The sequence below is a fragment of the Stegastes partitus genome, unplaced genomic scaffold (assembly GCF_000690725.1).
Source record: "Stegastes partitus isolate 25-593 unplaced genomic scaffold, Stegastes_partitus-1.0.2 Scaffold1993, whole genome shotgun sequence".
NCBI classification, from domain to species: Eukaryota; Metazoa; Chordata; class Actinopteri; family Pomacentridae; genus Stegastes; species Stegastes partitus.
In genome coordinates this window covers 1-22,096 of record NW_007579724.1, presented here as the reverse complement: position 1 = coordinate 22,096, position 22,096 = coordinate 1, and positions in this window count along the sequence as shown.

Here is a 22,096-nt window from a genome sequence, read left to right as displayed (position 1 = left end):
ATATAGATATATATACATGTGAGTGTGTGTGAGGCTGATTCCAAAACAAGGCGGCTCAGGCTGTGGAGGAAGAGGAGAGCAGAGGGAGGGAGAGGACCGGAGGAGGAGTGGAGGGTGGTGGTGGGGGGGAGAGGAAGATATAACGGAGGAGGGGGGAGTGTGCACTGTGCAGTTGACTACAGAGAGAGAGAGAGAGGGAGGGAGAAGGAGAGAGAGAGAGAGAGAGAGAGAGAGAGAGAGAGAGAGAGAGAGCTGCCCGCCGGCCCATTGAGGAAAGATGGCTACAGTCACTGCAAACGGAGTGCAGCAAGAGAATGGATTCAGCACCACGAACAGCGCCGGCAGGATGAACGGGCTTACCATCGGCCAGAACACCATTCCAATGAAGGACCACGACGCCATCAAGCTTTTCATCGGGCAGATTCCCAGAAACCTGGAGGAAAAAGACCTGAAACCGCTGTTTGAGGAATTCGGAAAGATATACGAACTCACAGTACTGAAAGACAGGTTTACGGGAATGCATAAAGGTGGGTTTGTTTTTTGGTCTCTTTCACTTTTTTTGGGGGGGGGAGGCTTTTTTTTTTTTTTTTTTTATTGTGAGGAAAAAAAAAAAAAAAAAAAGACAACGTCCCACTTCAGTTGTGGGGCAGAAGGGCACAAGAGAAGGAGGAGAGATGAAGGGGGGAAGAGGAGAGGGAAAAAAAAAGTGTGTTAATTTGCAGATGTTTGGGACAGAGTGGGAGCCCCGTGGAGCCTCGATCACAAGATGTACATGAGGCGTGAGAGAGAGGAGAGAGAGGAGAGAGGAGAGAGGGGGGGAACACGTGGAAGTGGATGCAGGGTTAATTGTTAGCGCGTTCAGCCAATCCACGTGAATACTACAGCCCCGAAAACGCCTTTGTGTGTGTTTACATTGACTTCTCATGTGCTGAGCATCTTCCCAGTTAAGGCCAGTTAAAGGGGGCGGGACGGTGCTGTTGTTCCTTTGCAAATGCATTTCTCTACAAGTTATGGGGAGGGGAAAAAAATTTAGAAATAGAAGAAAAAAAAATTAAACCCATCATCCATCACATTTGCTGCAGAGAAATAAATGCTTTCTGGAAAGGGGGAAAAATATTATCAGGCAATCAGCATGGTGCGATTAAAATGTCCCTTGTCTTTTTTATTTTTATTTTGATCTGTTGCCTACTTTTTCGGACGTCATTAGCTGAAGAGAAAATACTACTTTACATGGCAGCTGTATTGTAATGGTGCTCCGTGGGCGGGTTGCAGTCAGGAAGTACAAAGCAGGATAATAGTAGAGGCAGAGATCCAGCATGCATCGTCTTCTCGCTTGTTCTTGTTCGCACACACACACACACACACACACATTGACACACACACACTCACACCACTTATTGTCCAAAGCGACCGGGATCTGTGTTCGCTTAGTAATTAGTCAGACAAGCCACGGATAATCAGGGATCGATCAATTCTAATGATAGGGATAGTAATGAATGCCAGTGTGCGGCTCCAGGAGGGGGGGTTGTGTTTCAGACAAGCTTGGAGAGTGTTTTATTTGCAAAAGAGGGAAAGAAAAAAAAAAAAACATCCCCCAAGTCCAAAATCAAAAGTTCAAGTCAGGTTCAACTTATTGCTTTATTTAATTTGTTTATTCAATTAATTGTAATGAACACAATTTGAAAGGCAGTTTTTTCTTCAGTTTTATTAAAAGTCTTGAACTGAATTTTTTTTTTTTTTAGTATTTTTGTCCTGTTCTACTACTAAATGTGATGAGAAGTTGTTGTTATTATTTAGGACTCTTGGAGCATTTTGGTTGTATTTTAGATGATCTGTATCAACACAAGCAGGCTGCAGAGTTTATTGTTTAAAGCTAAAAGATAGCAGGGGAAAAAAAATTATACCTCTGCCACTGCTGGCTGTAACTACTTCCAAGATAGTTGGTTGTTGCAATTTTAAATCTAATTTTAATCTCGCTCTCTCTCTCTCTCACACACACACACACACAGAGCAAAATCATGCACTTTCCACATTCACACATGCACCAGTGGCATTGAATTCACAATCAGCTCACTCTCAGTAAAAATAATTCATAAGGCGGGCAAATTATGTATGATATGTAAGTCAGTGGCTACAGTTCATGATCTTATTGATTAGCACAAGTCAAGCGCTCTTGTGGGAGAAATGAGCGTGGGCTCAGCGCTGCTTTCTTGTGTGTGTGTGTGTGCAGCTCTGAAGAAGTCCATGCACCACCTGTTCCTCCAGCCATCAGCCGCTGGTGCTCCACCTGCTCCTCCTCCTCCTCCTCCTTTCCGGTGTTCCTCTTTGGAGCCCCCGTGATCGATTAAAACAATATTTCTGATGTTCGTGTTGTTTACGCCTGTCCTCGACCATCCCTGAATGTCAACACTCTGGAGGATGGTTGCCTCGGGAAGGATAATCCTGTTCCAAAGCCAGACTGTATGCCCGTTCAAATCATCCCCCACCAAGGCCACTCTGATGTATGCATTATGCCCACTTCATCCCGCATGACATTCAAAGTCACTTTGGGAGCACAGGCGTGCACTTTTAATAAGATTTCACCAATGCATTATATGGATGAGTTTTTCTTATTGGCCACTCATCTAAACCATGTTCATGTCTCCTGCTGTGTCGATGTGTGATATCTGTAGACTGAAGCAACCCAGTACAAGAGTAAGGAAATGGGATTAGAGTTATTAACAAAACAGAAGTAGGTATAGTGTAAAATCAGCCGTGTCACTCAAGGAGAGGAGTTCAAGCTGCTGACTGAGAGCCCACTCTGAAAGTGAGGAAAGCTTTTGTAGGAGAAGTGAAGGTAAAACGAATTACTTCATTTAACTTTGTCCAAATTGAATTGCGTTTTAAACAACGTGTTGAGGTCAACATGCCAACTTTACTTAGGTACTTTTAAATAAAGTTCAAAAACAAAATAAATAAAATTAATATTAGTAGTTATTAAATAAAATAAATAGCACCAATAGCACTGGGTTTTTGCCATACTGGGAAGCTGTCATGAATTCTAATAAAAAAACAAAACTCTGTAATAACTTTATATTGATTTTTTTTTCATTGATTTTTGTTCCAGTATGTACAGTAGGTTCTCGATGTATTTGCAAAACAACAACTTTAAGGTTTAAGACACTGAGCCAGTGTAGCTGAGCAAGAGTTGCATTTTGGATAGAGGGCATAACTTATTACAATTCCCATTAGGATTAAGGCTTAACAGCCAACATTATTAGGTTCCCCTGGGTTCTATTGAGTTTATTCAGCATGTGCATATCTCAGCAATCAAAGGCAACAAACTGCTTCAGGATTCTGGGGCGCCTGGTAAATATATAGTTAAAACGACTCCAATCATTTTAATATTAACAATAGATCACATGACTACTTGTTGGTAAATGGGTCATGTAGAGAAATAAATCCACAGAGAATTATCACCTGACTGTGCAGCTCCACTAAGCCCTCTGGATCCTTCAAGCATCTTTCAGCTTGTTGTTTTGGTCTTGCTACTCTCATAGTGTTGTTTTTTTTGTTTGTTTTTTTGGTTGCAGCAGGTTTTAGATTTTAATAAAATAATTCTAAAAGCTAAACTCCAGTCTTGCTCAGCACTAAACAACTAACAGTCAAAGTTATCAGCAGCTGGAAATCCATATAATTCCCTTAGAAGACAGAGAAGAGAGGCTAAAAGGAGAGTGAATATTGGGCTTGCATTCATTAGGTGGCACATGCTCCTGGATTGCTACATGCGAGGTGCGATCAAGAGGATCTGAGACTGCATCTATACACCTATAAAAAGCTGTGCCCAATTTATATTTGGCAACTATTTCCTTTCAAAGTATGCAGCGTTACTCCATTCCTGTCACTTCTACCACATTCGGAACGCTCTCTGGAAGTCCTGCTCTGGTGATGAGAGTTGAGCTATAAACCAGAAGCCAAACAGCGTTCTTCAGTACCAAAGACTGAAGAGGAAACATCAAGCAAGCAAGAGCATGTTTGTTTTTTCCTTTGACTTTCACAGGGTTGTCAATTTGTCCCCTTAAGTCAAACGGTCAAGGCGGAGTTTCGCTGTATTTTCTTGAGGTGGTTGATTTAGTGCAAAACACCTCAACAAGCTTTTTTGGGCGCATCAACACAATTTTTTTTCCTCTTCCCCAAAATGCAGTTCAATTAGAAAGGTCATTGTTTTGAGGCAGTAGAGGAGATGCACTGGATTCGATGATGTTTGACACGTTTTCGTTCTTATTGTGGCAGGAGCACTGGGAGCCGAGTATCGCTGCACACAACGGCTATTTTAAAGGGGGTAGTGGCCAACTTTAAATCAGTTCAGATTTTAGCTTTTTATAGGTGCAGTGAAGTTAGTTCTTAATTGCACCTCGGAGATGTGAAAATGAACTGTTTCTTAACAAGTTTGTCAAATCAACCGAAATGTTGCAAATAAGTCTTGTGCTCACAGTTTGTTCTCCGCTGCTAGCAAAAAAAAAAAAAAACCCAAAAGAGTCGTTGCAGATTTAAATAAAAATCGCTCGACAGTCGTTTAAGTTTGCTGTCCACAAAGACAGTAATACATCATATTTGTCTAAAGCACTACCTGGACAAAATGCACCTAATAATATTAGTTTAAAGCTCCAGGCTGGAATTAAAATATCTATTGGACTGTAGCTGTTAAATATGTTATTTTATTCGCCCGGGATTTTCATCATTTCTGCTGGCTGCTGTTGAGACCTGCACATTTGAACCTCTCTGGGATGTCATATGAGGAGCAGCTGATAGATTTTAGAATCAGAGACGATCTTCCATTTCTACAACTATGGCACAATGGATAGTTTCATTTCTACCTGATGTTCCTCAGCACTGTAATAGCAGAGAGTCATTTCCTCTCCCTCTGCACAACGTAAGGTTTTGCAATAATCCTTTGTCCACAGTTTGCATGCTGTTTTGAGTCACACACACACGCACACACACACAAAAATCATAATCTGCCAATGGATAGTGACAGGCTATCATGTCAATAATGTTGTAACATTATCACAAATTCAATACGCATCTTTTTTCATAACCAGCAAACACAAACATCTTTCGCAGCAGAGCAACGGAGGAGTGTGGGAGGATATAATCAGCTCGCCTCCGTGATCCTGAAAAACATAAAGTTCATAAAGATTTAGAGCCGTGCCATAAATTTGGTTTGACTTTTACTTTGAAAACCCTCTCTTTGAGCCTAGTTTGCGGTTGAGAAAGATTTGATTTGTTTCAGATAGATGATGCATATGGCTGTTGGCATCAGTTAGTAAACCGTACCTAATGGATGATTTGCAGCTCTACCTTTTTTCACAGTCTGAGTCCTGTGACACAGAATTGCACCATAATTATGGATTTAAGGGCAGATCAAAATATGCCATGTTTGCTCATGACTAATTCATGTGGAATGTACTGCAACAATCTGAACAGATGTTTTGTGCTTTGTGTATTCTTACTTTGGGCATTTAGGGTATCTCCAGAGACTTATCTGAATATTTTGGGGGATTTTTATATTTTATATTTTCCTGTACACTTGAGTGGATGAGTGTATGCTTACTCAGAGGACTGTTTTTTTTCTTCTTCATCTTTTAACAGATGATTATATCCTGCCTCGTAGTTGTTAGACACCGTTGCCTTTAATGTGGGTTTGATAGTTTGTGTGTCGTCGGGGAGTCTTATACAGTGCGTGGGATGACTTGACACTATTGGCGGGCATGGTGCTCGTCAGTGTGTGGTGCAGCCAGGTCGTGCTGTTTAACATCCATCATTTCGCTGAGCACTACATTATCATAATACTTAGTGTCAGTGCCAGAACGCATGCATTGTTCAGACATGCTGAATGTTAGTGGGGGGCAAATCTTTTGCTTGAGTAGCATTATCTATCAATCCGTCTCTGATGCTGAGAGGAGGGACTCCGAGCTGCACCACACAGCCAGGAAGAAGAGATACAAAGAGTTGTTAAATATCCTCATCCATTCTCCTCTCCTCGGTAGGTCCATGCAGTGTAATTGGCTATAAATAGCCTGCCAAATTGACATAGAAAAAGCCTTTTAGGCATTGAAATGTCAAAAGTAGACCACAGTAGGGCAGTAATATCTAATTGCGAAAGACTCATAGAATGTTAAAAAAAAAAAAAAAGAAAATCCTAGAACGTGTCCTTTCAGTTCAGCGTCGAGGTTTCCTGTGAAATTCACTTCCTTCGACTTTTAGTGATGGCCACTGAGTCGCAGAGCCATGCTTGTATTGCGTTTTATCTACAATGGGAATGTTGTAGAGGAAATGTTGGACAGTGATTGACAGTTTGTGTAAGCTGAGTGACAGGTGTAGCTTAAGTCTACAGATGACCTCTTTGATCATTAGAAGAGGGGCTGTGTATGAAGCAGACAGCTACCGGCTCTGAACAGCCTGCTCCGAATGTAGATGGATGGAGCGACTGAAAAGATGGAAAGATGCTCTGCAGGTAATAGCGTGGTTAATGCAGACACATGAAGCGCTGGATGAATCCTCACATTGTATTTGTCTCAGTACCCATGAGAGGGTCAGGCTGTCACGTTCAGCAGCATCCAGTCGTTTTGCAACATTTATTATTAAATTTCCCCTCCTTTTTTTTTTTTTTTTTTTTGCCTGGATCTTTTTTGGAAATTAATTTGCATTCTTTTCCCAGTTTAATGAACATTCTCGGAGCAGACATGTGTGAGGAGACTGAAGGAGAGCAAATTGCTCATGATTCATGAATTCACTGCTAATGAATTGAAATTTTATACAAATTTGTTCTGGAGTTATTTCAATTACAGGTACCTGATGCCTTAAAAAAGCACAATTTACTCTTAATGCCTGGATGCATGCAATTGCGAGCACATACTAATTTCCATTTTAAAACAAATTGTTAGAAAAAGCATTACAGGGGGAAAAGTTCTTTAAGTAATTACCCGAAACGTGTCTTGCAAACTCAAAGACAAATTTCACATTTCCTGCTGTCTTCTTAAACCACTTTGCAGGGTTTACTTTTTCGCTCACCTTAAATACAATTGGTTGAACTTTTGTTCCTCGCTGAAATGATGGTGTGGTAAATTGTATTTGATTATCAAAGTATTATTTTCACCCCACTTAACCTGCTCATCACAGGAAACCACGGGTCCTTCTGTTGAACCACAACCGGAGCTCAGCCTTAATTTTGGAACCCTTTCCATGTTCTCCTCCTCCTCCTCTGCTCCCCATTTAGTGCAGTCTTCAGTCAATGTTTGGCTAATTCAAACTTTGCACAGGACAGTTTAGACGTTATCTGAGGTATTTCGGAAAATTAGTACATCTCAAACATCAGCACTTAAAAAAGCAGTGAACTAAGTTTAATCCTTTTTACTACAAATAATATGCAGCGTACATTATTGCTGAAGACTTAAATGTTATTGAGCACAATATGTTTATGAGTTTCTCCATTGTGGTGAAAAATAAAAGGCAATCTAATCTAATACATCACAGCAAACTTTATATTTTCTTTTGTTGTTGAACTGTTAAATTTGTGAGAAATAAATTTGCGCTTTCTGCTTCAATTAAAAGCTGTACGTTTTTTGAAAATCCCACTTGTATGATTCCATATAATACGGCGGGTATGTCAGTGTTTAATAACTTGCAAGTATAAATGTAATCCCATGCCAATTAGTCAACTTAAATTTTTAAACTGACAGCCCTAACCTGCTGCCAGCTGCTACATCCCTGTTGCCTTCTCTCAAACACTATCATTGAGTCTCTCCTCATGTTCTCCGAGCTGAACGCTCATCTGTTCCACAACTGGCTTTCTCAGTCGCTGACTCCTTTGGGCTTCAGACGTTCCCCCGAGCCAGCACTGTTGGATGTGAAGCTCTCCTAAAGTCCTGCAGATATTTCACTGCTGCGAGGGGGGGAGCCGAGGCAGCTGGCCTGGATATTAAACACTACAATGCACAAGAAGTCCAGATTAACAAGTCAATTGGACTAATAGTATCAAATGCTATTTTTCTCCAAGCAACTTGCAGCGGGGGGAGATTGCTTGTCTCATTTCCACTTGCTTTAAGCTTTGTGGAGCAACAGTGGCGGAAAGAGGGTTCGCATCAGAAAAAGCAGCAGCATCCCTCTATAGCGATACTCCATTACATGTAAACATTCAGAGGAGAAGTATTCGGTATAAAATTTACTGAAACTATCTTATTATGCAGGTTGCTTCCACACAGGATCATAATAATTGATGCATTTACATATAAACATTTATTGTGAATTCAGCTTTTGGAGTTTAATGTTGTAGTTTCATGTTTTATGAATACAATGACTTATTATTACAATCATAAAAATATAGACGACTCAAATATAATTATTAAAAATTAATCTGAAAAAAAGAGTCTAGTAACTTTAGCTGTAAATAAAATGTAGTGAAGCAAACAGCAACACTTTCCTTTGAAATTCAACGCAACATAAAGCAGCCCGAAGTGGAAAGTAAGTAAATTGTACCACAATTACCACAAAATTGCACTTAAGTGCAGCGCTTTTATAAATATGTTTTTCTTCTTCACCGAAACTAAATACATTTTGAAAGGAGAGGAAAATGTTAAAAGCGACAATAATAAAAAAAAAAGTCAAAATAATCTAAAATTCTAAAGATGCTTTTTAATATGCTACTCTTGAGCATATTCGTCCTACTTTTCTTTAAAACTTTACAAAGTTTTCTAACTGTGTGGAAAGCTGTCCCTCTTCACCCGAGGAAGACCTTCAGTCCCTGTACCAAGCTACTGACCACATATTTAACTAAAGGGATATCTGATGCTTTTTTCATTCTCCTTTCTTTAATTTTTACTCTTTCACAGTTTATTAATTTATATATTTACACCTCTAGCAATTAGCTGCATTATATTACATACATTAAACAGGCACTCACTTCATTATTCACACTTTATATTTCCTGTGCAACTGTCTTTTCATGTCTCTCTTTTTCTCTCTTTTACTGAAGGGGGTGTCTTCATATATATATCAGTGCTGTGGGTCCAATATTGTTTGTTCATCAATAGAAAACAATACAATCTATTGTTAAATTTATTTAATGCCACGTTAAAATATTACCTGAGGCAATTTCCTGGAAGGCCATCAACTCGCATAATTTTCTTACTTGTAAACTTTCACTGCTGCATGAATTTATTTGTGGCGGGGACATTTTTCAACGTGCGCTGCAGTAAATCGTGATGAAATAATGTCAAGGTGTACGCTAAACTTATGGGAAATGTGCAGCAAAAGCGGCGTGGTGACAAATAGCGGGCAGCGCCAGATGAGTGTCACCATCAGCACTGCAATTCCCATAAGCCTTTGCTGGGACGTGCCCCCCGGGAGGCCTCGGCTCATGTTCCACGGTTTTGTAATGTCACAAAGGATGAAGAGTGTTTCCCCAGGCTCCCAAACTTTTCTGCTTTGCTGTGTGGCGTGCTGTTTCATCAGTGTCGTTTAGGTGATTTTTCCTCTTGAGTAACCGCCTAGTTGTGGAGGTGGGTGAAGGTTGTCGTGAAAGGGAGCTCTCTTGGCCAGACGCCAGAGTGTGTTGCTGGCTTTTGGGGATGATGGGTGCTAGGCAAGGCGGGTGTCATCTGTGTGTGTGTGTGAGTGTCTGTGAGTGTGTGTGTGCCTTTCTCCCCCCCCCCCATGGGAATCCTTGGCAGTAGGTGTGACATGTAGTAATGGGAAATTATGCTGCACAGTGCAAAACCTCTTCTGAACGGGGTCACCCATTGTCAGCTCTGCCAAGCGCGTAACAGAGCAACAACTCACCCTTTAATGAAACCTGTCACATTTTGGTTAGGGACTTATTTACTGTTTATTTACATTCTGTTTTCCTGATTCCCCACCCCCTCCAACTTAAAGAAAAAGTCTCCAGAGATGTGTTAGGCGACCACTTCAGCTCATCACCGGAGGTTTTAATTATGTGTAATGCAGAGTGGTTCGGTAACTATGAAGGTGATCATTCCTCAAAAAAGCAGTATACTTTTTTTTTATTTATTTATTTTACTAATTGGAGAAAAAATAAATCAGCCAATCTGTGGTGACTAAGCATTTTTTCATCACTACTCTATTTGAATTTAACCTTGAGGAACACAGTGAGTTTTTTTTTCCTTTTACACCTGTACGTCAAACATTTTGTTGTTTTCTTTTTTCAGTCCATTTTGCAGGACTGAATTCAACGGGGAAAACAGAAGAATTAAAGAAAAAAATACAAGCAACATTTCCCTCTCATAAACACTGAAGATATGCATGAGTTCACTAAATCTAATCTGAAGGACTTGTCACATAAAAAAAAAAAAAAAAAACTAAAAGTTTAATCTTATTTCTCAACCAGCATGTTATTTTCTCTGAGGGTATGGAGCTATTAACTTTAGAGAGCTGCATTCCAATTGTTGGGGTATATGAATTCCATTTGAATATAATACATGTTTTTGATAATGGCTTGTAAAACTCCAGTAAGTCTTACATTTCGGCCACGCGCGGAAAGGGAGAATTACTTTAGTGAAATCTTAAATCTCCGGGTCCATTTGGAAGGTTACAGCGTGGCTTTTAGAAGTCCAATGTATGAGTAATCGCTGAACAAACACTGAAACAGAGATGTTAGGCTGGCTTAACATCTTAACAATGCAGCTTATTGGAGTTTCATCGCGCAGATATCCAATTAAAATCAAGATGTGCGTTTGAATCAACACAAGTTACATTTTGTAACGAGCCTCTGTTCACTTTAGTGTAAATAGGCTTTCAGAAGAAGAGATGGTTCTCTCTCTTCTTTTCTTTTTAATCCTCTATGTAGCTTAGAGAACGTGCTTGATGGATGCTAAACGTTGAAATCCCCAGATTATCATAATGACATAAATATGACTTTATGCTTTTTAGATTTGATGTTTTGTGATCTTATGATTGTTAAGTGCCCTAAAAATCAAAACATGGACTTTAAAAGCACTCCTTTGTCAGATGTGACTACAAATCGACCATAACTTCATTTTTCTTTCTTTCTTTCTTTTCTTTTTGTTATCATTGATGGTGTGTAATAAGGCTATCTCTCTCCTGTCTCCCTGACACTCTAGGATGTGCCTTTCTAACATACTGTGCCAGAGAGTCAGCACTGAAGGCCCAGAGCGCCCTCCATGAACAGAAGACTCTGCCAGGGGTAAGTGCCCCCAATCTGCCCTCTGTCATAGGCTAAAGCCCTTGGGGCAGCCAGCCTGGCATGGGAACCGACATTAACATAGGAATTATATCACACACACACACACACACACACACACCAACACGCCGAGGCACATGGGGACACAGTGTACATTAAGACACACACTCAGACACACGCAGATATGGAAACAGATGGAGAGAGTCACTCGTACTTTCTCAGACTCCGTTTCTCGCTCATCCTAACACATATACACACTTTCTCGCTCGCTCACCTACACACACACACACACACGCACGCGCGCACGCAAGACATACTAAAAGAGTGTGAGTGGCCTATCTCACCTTGCAGTGTCTTATTACACTAATCACCCCGCCGGAGATATTTGATAAGCGCTCCTTCATAACAGCCCGTGCCGTCCTTCCCCTGTCCTCTCACAATATGGCTGCCACAGACACTAATTGCCTTGAGGAATCCCACTCTCATTATCACATATAATCAAACAGTAAGTATAAACAATCATTTTTACCATGTATATCACCATCTGGTGTTTTTGTTTTAATTCTCTTCCCTGTTTTTTTTTCTCCCCAACCCCCCCCGTCTTCTATCGTTTGCCTTTGGCGGGCGGGTAACTTTTTCAATTAAAATAATGGCCTCTTCAAACGACACAGGTAAAACGTACCCAGTAGTGGGTTCTTAAGCCCACCCAGGAGGAGACCCTCAATCTGGGATGAGCGCGAGCTGGTGGTGTCTATCTGTACTTGATGTGTGTGAGGGGGATTCGACTCTCACATCAGGGGAATTATCGAGGTGTGATTGAATTACGCCCGCAGGTCCCTAAGAAAGAGAAGCTGTTCTAGGTGCCCGGGCTCCTCGCTGGCCCCCGCTGCCCCTCCTTCCCTTTCACCACCAAGACAACCTCCCAGGTTGGGGCTTTAATCAGAGCCTCAGGATATCCATCTAAATCTCCAGGGAGAGAAAGAAGTACAGAGAGGCAGAGGGAGAGATAGAGAAGTAAGAGAGGAAGGGGGGGAGGAAGTAGACATATGGAAGGGTTTGTACAAGGGGGCAGAGGTGGTTGATGCATTTGAGGGAGGAAGGGAGGAGGGGGGGGCATCATATTGTTCCTCTCTGTCGGGTTAATCAGTTGTTTGCACTTCAGTGCATATCATAGATACTTCACTGAATGTTAGGCACACCGGCACACTGCGGCGAAAGTGTCCCTGGGAGACCGAGCTCCCTGGCTCCTCGCTGCCTCCCGCAGCTCCATAATGAGATGATTGTCATGATGGTCCTGGATAGGTGTTCCTGTCTTTATTGCCCTCATGGAGGGACATTCTTGTTTGTCTTCTATCTAGAAAGAGGTTAATGGCATGTTCGGTGGGGTTTGAGTAAACATTTACCCTGTACAGCTCACAGCGAGGGGTCAGTCCTGCAATCTCAGGCTGAGCACAGCCTGCATACAGAAGACTAATAAAGATGCCCTGTCTTCCTCCGTGTGTGTGTGTGTGTGTGCGCCGATGTATGAGAGAGACAGAGACAGAGAAAGAGAGAAAACAAGGAGAGTACGAGAGAGACAGAGACAGGCAAAGACTAGGAGAGGTGACACTTCCGGACAAGCCTCATTGTCATTGTCATGGCCTGATGGTTTGAGATACTCAGTCGTATAATGTCGCCATTTCACTGGCTTTTCCACACAGCGCTGCAGACATGGTTGTGCAGTCCAGTTGTGGCTGTGTGATTGTCAGGCAACAAAATGCAAATTTTGGTTCCAATGAGCTATCTGGCATTTAAATATACATATATATAAAAATCAGGGTCTTGTGCTCAAGAGGATAGATAAAGTAAAAACAATACAAACTTTCTAAAAAAAGAAAAAAAACTTCTATTTTTCTTTAAGTTTTGCTTTTATTTCACATTTTACCTCTATGTTAATAGCTGCAGGAGAGACAGAAAGGACATGTGGGAACAGAGAGCAGGTGAATGACATGCAGTGAGGGTCTGGCTGGACAAAATCACTCATTTCCTCCCGTGTACTATGTGTCCTAACCAATCAGCTATAGATTGCACCCTGAAATGTTCTTTTTTTTTTTTTTTTTTTAAATGTAGGCAAATCACATTTGCAATGCTAGCTGCACAAGCATGTTGTATGAGTAAGTTTTACAAGAGCGACAGCGTGAAAGTCAGGTCCATCCTTTTCCCTGCATGGATAAAGTTAGATTTGGAGATAACCAGACTGTACTTTCAACCCACATTACCAGGGTGAAGCTGATGTCTGGCTTCCTTACTTAGAAAAGTCAGTGTACTTTTCTACAAAGCTCAACAGCACAAACAGTGTTAGATTTCACTTATTTAACTCCGAGGTTTGATCCAGCCTTGGAAACATTCCAGCAACAACAACACAAAAACTAACTAAATAAAGAAAAAGCAGGACTGGTAAAGGAGATGTATGCATGAGTCTGATACTTGTACTGCTGACCAGCTGGCTTTCTGCAACAAACAAAGCCAGGATAGTGTGAGTTTGGGTCATCTTGGACTCCTTCAGGCTTCTGTGAAAAGGAAAGTAGTCCCCAGTGAACGGAGCACGGAGGTGATAAGAGCTTCCTAGTTCTTGCTGCATGTTTACAGTTGTGTTGTCTGCTACACTTTGGCTTACGAAACATGGATTATTGTGGGAAAAAAAGAAAGACAAAATTGAAATACTTAATAATGTATCGGCATCATTCATTCAGGAAACACTGGCTGTATATGGCAACACATGCTGTGTATACATAGGTAGCTGTGTGGAGCAGAAACTATGGACTTTGCTTTGAGCACGTAGGCAGGTTGGAAGTCACAATATGTGTTGTTTAGGAGTAAAACTAAGTTGTTCCTTCATAAACAGCAGTGTAATTACACAGTATGTTATTTACTGTGGTTGCCATAGCATAGCAGTCATAGTGGTGTGTTACCATCCAAATTGGCCAGAGTTTAGTTGTTGCACATTGTAACAGCACATGCAAAATATTATTCATTTGGCTGTGTTTTACTTAATAAAATAAAATTAAGCATCCACGTAGCAGAGAGTTTCTCCTATAGAAACTGAAACCACATCATCTACTTGTGCATCCTTTGAATAATACTTTCTTTCCCTCAAAATGCATATGTCTCATTTTTTCCCATCACAGTGCAGATATTTTCATATCCACACTGTGTGCATTTCACAAAATGAGTAGACTATAGGCTTAACAGTCAGACAGAGAGGAGGGAGAGATATTATTGTATGGCCTCAGCAGGAAGCTACTGCTATTACATCATCTCCAGATTGGCCAGGAGTCTTAAATTTGTTCATGATTCGCATTCTTTTATTTACTAAGTCTTGTACTGTGTGCACCACACTTGAAATGCCACTGGGGAATCCGGCTCTGTCTGTTGTGGCTGGAGCGAGCTTTGTTTACATTGTTTGATTAATTGCATGTAAAGAGCATAATGAGCTCTTGATGTCCTGTGCATCAGATCCTGCTGCTACAGTTTGTACAGTAAATGTAATCAGAGATTCAGCCTCTTGCCCTTGGTGAGCTCGTAGTGCTGTTGTGTTTACGTATGCATTCAGCATATTCCCTAATGTGGGCCACGGTGGCACTGTGTGTGGACAGGTTAGGTCACGCCTGCCGCTGAATGATTTCTCTCCTGAGCTGATTAATTGGTAGAACATTAACACACACGCACATACCTCGGCTTAGCTGCAGTTTATAAACAGTGCATTAGCATTGCTTTATCAAGACAATTTCCGTACACAGGTAAGTTGTTGATCACAGAAAAAATAAAGTCCTGATGACCAAATACTTTTCTTTGATTGCCAATAAACTTTATGGCAGCCATTCTTTTTTTTCTTATTTTGTTATGCCATTTGGCAATAAAGACTGTAAGAAAGGATAAATAATATTTGCAATTGCAGCGGGAAAATGTTATTTACAACTGTTTGCCAAATAGCCTCCCTACATGGTACTATTGGAGCTGCAAATCTTCAAATGAATCCTGCTCTCTCCTTTCAGGGCCGCGCTGCTTTCTCCTCTCAGGCCAATTAGCTCTTGGTGTTCGCATGTAACAAGCATGCTAATTGGGTGCTACTGAAGCCCAAAAGCCAATTAAAAATTTCTAGGAAAAAACATTCAGCTTCTCTTTGTATCTCATTCACTTCACTCTCTTCCTCTTCCTACCCTCCCCCAATGTCTTCTCCTGCCTAATCATATCTCTACCACTTTCGGTACCTCTTTATTTTTTTCTCCACACTCCTTCTGTGGAAAGTGCTGAGTGTGGGGTGTCACCCCAACCCTATACTTGTCATTTACGTGGAGGTTTCTGTGGAGGGATCCACATTTCTTGGTTTCTGAGTGCGAGTACCAGCAGCACCTGACCCCTGTATTGATGACGAGGCAGCCAAGCGCAACAGCGAAAAAGATAGGAGAGAGAGAGAGAGAGAGAGAGAAAAGTTACAAACTTACACTTTCTGAAGTGTTTCTCTTCAAATTTGAAAGGGTAAGCTTGAAGGTATCAGCTTCCACCAAAGTGGGGAGCAAAATGCTTGGGTTTCTAACATTTTTTCTTCTCCTTCTGTGCATGAAAAGCGCAGAAAATTGACTTCAGTATGTGTCACACAAAAATGGGTCAGGGGAAGATTGTGCAATACCAGTATTATGTGTCACTAAGCACACCGCCATGGGGCCATGGATCAGTGCATCCGTGTTCTTGACACTCTCTCCCCGCATCACACCACAGACGTGGCTACGGCACACCTGCTGTACGTCTCTGTCTGCGCCTCAGAGCGCGCCGAGAATAAGCAACCAGCATTTTCACTCTGCTAAAATCACACGTGTCTCAGATAGGCAGTGAGTATGAACAGAAGCAACAAAAAGTATAATTTATGTAAATGTTCACCAACATATTGTTGCTTTATTTTAGTCTTAATTAAACAACACTTTTGCTCACTGAACAGTGACTCCTCAGGGGAACTTGCAAGGTGGCAAGAGATACAAGTTCAAACATGCATGTAAATAAACATAAAAAAATTCACACGTTCAAAAATACACCCCGACATGTGACATTTGCACTTGCATGCCTAACCCCTTCCTTTATTCCCATTTATCTCAAATGTGTTAATTGCTATCTGCATCCAGTAGTCATGGCGTTGTGAGGAGAGTTGCTTATGTATGTTGCAGCGTCACAGCGTCTTATCAGCAGACACACTGAGCTCCTCTCCAGCAGGTCCACTCCTGGGCAGACTTGCTGCAGTTTAAACTAATTACTCAGGCCACACAGGGCCTTTACCCATTCTTTTAAAGGGACAAATTGTGTTCTGTTGCCGATCAATTTGTCCTCCGTGCCAGATTTGTCAACCTCCAGTGCCCCTGAGCGGTTGCCATTATGAAGCAAAAAAAAAAAAGGCCTGGGCACCGGACGTGAGACCTCTGCTAAGGCTCCCCCTGCTCTCCTCATCATCAATTACGTCTATATCATTTTCTTTCTGCTGCCCGCTTTAGAAAAGAAATTAAAAAGGGCCATTGTTTTTCTTATCCCCCTGGGATGAAAGCATTTACTACGCTGCTGCACCGTGCTCGGCCATCCTGCCGATTAGGGAGTGAATGGAATCACAATCGAGGGATGCACTCGGCATTGTCTCCTATTATGTGGCTGGTGGCCCTGAATATTGTGCAAAAATTAATTTCGTTCCATCTGATGGGATTTTCAACCTTGGAGAGTGCGAAATGTTAATCCTGGCAGGCAGGCGGGTGGACATTGTGGAATGCCTGGCTGTTTTACTGACGAATGTGGACAGGGCACAAACATAGTTGATTGTAAGAGCGCCCTTAACCAACCCATAAAGATGGCAGGCCAGAGGCGCTGGACAGATGAGCAGGAGAGATAGTGGTTTTTAAAGGCTGCGGGGCAGGACAGTTTTGGTGTTCAGAGGATGGCAACATCCGGGCCAATTTGTCCTTATGGTCTTGAATATATATATATCACAATACAGTAAAAGAGGTTGTTCAGGGAGATGAAAAAAGGGTATTGAAAGATGAATCTGTGTGTAAAGTCACAAAAAGAGAGAAAGCACTTCATGAGTTTTCCTCTAACATAACACAAGATTTGGGGAAAAAAAGCATTTTGTGTCTGCGAGATTAGAAAAAAACCCTCTTGTACAAATTTTCTATGTTAACCGACTCTACACAAGCAAATAAATGCTAAAGCAAACCTAAAAAACAGATTATAGAACTTAGATTTAGAGAGGATAATAGATCCAGAAAGATGAATCCTTAATTTACAAAAATATGATTCCCCATATCCTAAAATATTGACCCATGAATCTCAGCCAATGATTCTGGGAAGATAAGTGTCTGCCTTAATGGGTGGATTTTGTTTTAATATGTGCTGAAGGCTGAGCAGTTCCTTCACACCTTTCCTCCTTTTCGACATGTTCACTATCTTTCCCTCGCTGACAGGTGGAGTTGGACTATGCCGTGCATGCTCTCCTGCGCTAATTTATCCGCTTCTTTAGCTGTAATGAGGCAGAACTGGTAAATGTGGGGACAGCATTGTTAACATTGCTGCTTCACTGGGGAAGAGGAGAAGGCTGACAAATAGTGGAGAAGGATGGAAATGAGGCCCTGGTGCTGTCATACCTCCAAAAATGATGCTTTTAGTCTTTTACTCAGGCTGGATTGCTGTCTCTTAGTTAAGCTGCATGCCGGAATATGACATTTCCTACACCAATTAAACATCAAAGTTTCTGCTGCATCAAGATTGGGCTGTTTGGCAATAACAGCTAGGAAGGAAAATCAAAAGGGAACCAAAAATATTTGAGACTTGATTTTTTTTTTTCACCCCTTCCCCCCCCTCCCTAAAAGTCATCAAAAAAAACTGTGGATTAAGTTAATTAACTTCCATCTCATTCAGTTTGAGAAGATCAAGGTGTAAATCTACTGTAAAAAAAAAAGTTTGGTGTTATTCAAAAGACGCCTCAGTCTCGTTTCAGACAACAGAATGTCTCACCAGAAACAGGTGTTGACACTCCAATGAGTCGGTACAGATGAGGTGTTGTCTTTTACTTAGACAGCTGCATTGAAAAGGGAACTATTTTTCTTTAGTCGTTAGTCTTCTTTCTAATTTCACTGCAATTTCCTTTCCTTTCCTTTCCTTTCCTTTCCTTTCCTTTCCTTTCCTTTCCTTCCCTTTCCTTTCCACTATTTCTACCTTAGGTGCCAGAGACATCCAGGCAACCTGCGCATATTTGTTCAAAGACTAAACAAGGGGTAAAGAAAGCATGATGTTGCTGAGTTCAGCAAATCACTCTGGCAGAGCAAGTTATCAAACACTGCACTTAATCTTATGTGGACAAGTATAAACCTCGTGCTGATTTGAAAAGGATCCACACACACACACACACACACACACCTACACACACACACACAGAGGACCTGCAGGTCCTAAGAGATACTGTACACAGTATCTCCTAGCAGTGCTGAAAAATATGGGATTCGGCATCTGACTTTTTTTTTTGGGAGGGAACTGTCGGACGGGGGGGAGGGGGTGAAAGAGAGAGCCAAAGAACATGAAAAAGAGAGCAAAAGAGGAAAGAGATAAACTGATGAGTCATCATGAGAGAGAGAGAGAGAGAGAGAGAGAGAGAGACCACAAGAGGAGAAGCATTCTTGCATAATTAACACCCGAGCATCACCAGGACAAACTCCTCCATCAGCGTGTCCAAAGGATTAACTACGCCACGCTCCTCTTATCTCCCCCATTTCGTTTAAGAAAGAAAATGACCTTGTGCTTGTTTACATGCTGATTAAAGACAGGGTGGAGGGAAGGAGACAGCGAGAAAGTCAAACTGTAATCAGAAGAGTTTGTTAAGTGAAGTATTTTTGGTGGTGCGTTCTCAGCAGATACAGCGAGCTCCAGCCTGACTGTGTCACAGTAGCAAACGCAAAAAAAAAAAAAGAAGAAGAAGAAGCAAAAAAAAACAACCACCCTGATGCAGCAGCTAACGAGCAATGAGTGGGCTGGGACAAAAAAGAGTGTGCGCGCACGTGTGTGCTTGTTTGTGAAAGCAGTGTGTGATAAAAAAGTATGTTTGGTGTGTGGGTGGTTCCATTAGTTAGTCTGGCTGTTTTATTGCACTGGGAATAACTGCTGTTTCTGGGCTCCTGTGAGTCAGTCTATATACTATACTATCTGTGTGTGAGAGAGAGAGAGAGAGAGAGCTGTGGTTGGGAGAAGCAGGCTGAATTTCAGACCTCTGAAGTAAAGGCATTTTGTGCTCAGACATTCTGGGTCCTTTCAGAGGGCAGTTTAGAGTTCTTCTTCTTTAGTTTGGAATTAAGGCATGTTTTTTCATGTCTGCCTGTCACAATAAAAAGATGAAACTCTGAACTATCTTAAACCAGTGGTATTGCTGCGAATAGTGTTTCTCAGCATGAAGGCCACATCTCTCATAATCCCTCCTGCTTTGTGTCCCCCCCCTCCTTTAAAATTGTTATCTCTTTTGCTTCACTACAAGGGATAACTTTGTTTTATCTCTTAGCGGCGGAATATCTGCAGCTTGTACCTTTTTGTGACATAAAACTCTTTGTGCAGTAAAGCAGTACAATCAGAGCGCACACAGAATCTTAGCTGCCGAGACTACTTCCACACTAATACAGTTTTATTTTAAACTTCTGCTGCATTTACGCCTGTTGTTTTTAGGACCCCTAAAGCAGAAACTTTTGGAAACGCTATCGTCCTCATTTCAGTTTGAAAACTCTTGAGGTTGCGTTTTTAGTCCGGATGAGCAGGACTGTTGTAAACACCAGTGTTTGCTGTCCAGTTGGGTTTAATTGTCACTGTTCCCTGAGTCATCACGCTCCTGATGTGAAGCCTTTTACTGAAAGAAAACAAAGACATCAGCCTTGAATACCAGTGGGTAATTCAGCAACGAATTGCTTGGTAGGTGTTGTGCAGTTATATGAAAATCTCTGGTCTTATTTTTAGCCAGTATTAAACAACCAACCCCATGTGTCACTTCTGCACACTTGCACCTGCATGCCGGGTGACTGGTCATGTGGCATGTTCTGAAGCGTGTCAACCGAGATTATTTCTGAAATGGTGCTAAAATGTTCATCTGGACGGAGAAGCGTTAGTGCGAATGTAGCCTTGGTGTACGATGCATTAGAGGCTGTTGGCCAATCGTGGATGTTGAAAGCTGCACGCAGCAGCTTTAAAACTGAGAACGAATGGTACAGTATTGTCCTTGAATGTACAGTACGTCATTAAACCTTCTTTCTTTCCCTTCTTTGCTGCTGTTGTGTCTCCTTTTCTTATGTCCCTGCAATATTGGTTCTTTATCCCCTACAGATACACAGGCGCTGACTTACGCAAACATAAAATATCATCTCAATAAGAACAAAAAAAATAGTGAAGAAATATCATAAATACATAGAAAATGCATCTCAGTTCTTCTCTTCCTCACACTGTGCTGTGCTATACTTCTAGAGAGAGAGAGGCACAATATCAGTTCCTGTGATGGAGAATGTAGTATTTGCCAAGCTCAACTATTTTCAGAAGTATAGAAATAAAATGAAAAAAAATTCACTCTTTGATTGTTAAAGTAACATTCAGTTCTGCTGCCGGATAGCCAAAGGGTAATGATGTTGCCCTTTGGCTATCCTGATTCAGAAAACACTTTGGGAACATTGATAATCAAACAGCGAGAAAAAAGCTTTCTTTAAATTTATAGTGAATGAATGACAATAAGCAGAATATCTGTAAATGATGTTAGAAAAAGTGAACTGCCAGTGATTACTTGTTGCAATCAATGAATTCTGTCATTTGGAATCAAAGTATTTGCAGAAAACATGCCTGCTGCAGGATATAAATATAGTTTCCCATTTTATATACTGTGTGTATTTGTGCAGATCGGACTCTGTATTTACCTCTTTATTAAATACATTAAATTAAAAGTTAAGTTTCCAAACCTCTTTACTTCATGCTACAAGCTGTAGGTGTAATAATCTCCACCAATATAATACTTTCCCATCACAGACTGGTGGATAGTCAGACTGAGGGAAAATGAGAGAGAACAAGGCGGGATACAGAGAAGTGAAAGGTGAAATGAGGGTGCACGGGCCCCCGCTAGTTCCCGTTCAGCCAGGCCCGCCACTGCAGAGGAAGGCTCTGACAGTGAGGTGTCAGAAATAGCACCAAGGCTAACACCTCACCTCTTGCTTATTAATGCATCGCTCCCATAGCCGCCTCCCTTATCACACACACGCACACACACTTCACAGTCACACAAACAATGTGACACACATCAACAAACTTCTCACAGCTCACTCACTTGTACACAAGGCAGGCGAACATACATCTCACCCACACACACACACACACACACACACCTGTGCGGGGTCATGCGCACACACACACACACGCAGACACACACACTACATTGTCAGATCAATATTGCATTACTGCGGTATGTTCTCCTCTGAGAGGTTACAGTGATAGGTGACAGGTGTGGGTAGAAACCCTCTCTTCTGTCTGTACAGTGGCCAGGCACACAGGGCAGATCTGAGGAAACTTCACAGCTCTGACAGCCAGTTTCACCTCCCGACTTCATCGCTGTCGCTCTCCACTCTCACCCAAGGCTCTACCTCCAGCCTATGATCATTTTTAGTGCATGCGTATGGTGTACAGAGTGTGTGAAGTGTATACGGGTGTGTGTTAAGCGTGTGCATGCGTGCTTGTGTGTTGGGATGCGAGCCATATCCATTTTTTTTCTTGTTTCTGCATAAGCTATGGAAACTTTATACAATTGTGCAGCCCTTCTGTTCATTTCATATCTAGAACTTTGGATTTTCTTTTTTCATACTTACATGCTTCCAAATGCCT